Source organism: Gavialis gangeticus, unplaced genomic scaffold (assembly GCF_001723915.1).
Source record: "Gavialis gangeticus isolate Ggan-Ray unplaced genomic scaffold, GavGan_comp1, whole genome shotgun sequence".
In the NCBI taxonomy this organism is placed as follows: domain Eukaryota; kingdom Metazoa; phylum Chordata; order Crocodylia; family Gavialidae; genus Gavialis; species Gavialis gangeticus.
The window spans coordinates 155,037,509-155,039,030 of record NW_017729032.1 but is presented as its reverse complement, the minus strand read 5'-3'; positions in this window follow the sequence as shown (position 1 = coordinate 155,039,030).

Genomic DNA, 1,522 nt, shown 5'->3' with positions numbered 1-1,522 from the left:
TCCTAATGAGAATGGGGTGAGAGACAGTGTCAAAAGCCTTCCTGAAGTCTTTTGGCTTTCTTTTGGCTTTGGATTTCTTTGGCTGCCATTATCTTTCCATTTGGAATAAAAATGCTTCCTGCTTTTATGATGCTTTTCTGCACTCAACTCTGATTACTTTAATAGAAAATAAACATTTAAAAATGAAGTGTTTACATGCTGGAAGTAATATAGTGGTCCTTAATACTCCCTTTTGGAAGCAGATAAATATTAGGGGTGTGCAAAATGGCACTGTCCCATTTCAACTTGCGTTTTGACATTTCAACAGAACAGAGTTTCATTTCAAATTTCATTTAGATTTGAAACCTCTGTTCTGTTCCATTTCGTTTTGTCAAAAGTTTCACTGTTTTGATGTTTCACCCATAAAATCAAAACAGCCTATAATTTTGTAATTTCTGGCCTGATTTGGATGAAACTGGCAGAAATCATAGCCCCTTCTGAGGGCATGAATCCTGCCAAGTTTCAAGGAGATAGGTGCTGGTATTTCAGGGAAACTGCACCTCAAATTCTCAAAAACAAAAAGCTCATGTCACAAGTATGTGTTAAGCCACAGCAGGGTCAAAATTGCAGGCATGCTAGCCCCTGATGAAGCCACAAAGCTTGCCAAGTTTCAAGGGGATAAGTGCAGGGGTTTGAGGGAAACTGCACCTCAAGCTGCAGGCAAGCAACACTCATGACATGGGTGACACTGTGTGTGTTAAGGCACAGCAAGATGAAAGCTGCAGGCATGGTAGCCCCTGCTGAGGCCATAAAGCCTGCCAGCTGTCAAGGAGATCGGTGCAGGGGGAGTCTGGGTTCTGGGGCCCTGCACCTCTGGCTGCTGACAGGCAGAACCGGAACACACAGCTCATTAACTGACACCAAGGCGGAAAGCAGGACAGTTCAAACAATGCTGCCTTTTATGGAGTTTTTCCATCCCTCCCCCAGAGCACTGGGTTTGGAAGGGACCTCAGCAAAGGATGACAGTCATTGGCCAGCTACACAGTCAATAATGAGAGCACTCCTTCCCACCCACCCCCCTTCCTCCTCCCTCTCCTTACTTTAGTTTCTGTTTCCCTGCAGGCAAGCCCAGCTTGAGCTTCAAAACTCGAAATGTTTAAAACATTTTGAAATTTTTTAACTTCGTTTCATTTTGAGGCTGTTTTGAAGCTCTCTGTTTCATTTCAATTTTGTTGTTTCGAGCTTGAAATGAGTCAAAATAGCATTGAAACGAAACTGTCAGTGAAATTTCACACGGCCCTAATAAATATTATTCTGCTTTTACAGGCAGGAAAAGTGGTTAGTGGTTTAGTTCACTCACAACTGAACTAAAAATAAAAGGTAAAATCTTCAAATTTAGAATCCTCGAATTAGTATATCCTGGTTGGTCCCTAATTTAATTGAGGATTAAAATCTTTCACCTTGGCTGCTTCTCTAATTATGAGGAGAGACTACGGGGCCTGAACCTGTTCAGCTTCCACAAGAGAAGGCTGAGGGGGGATCT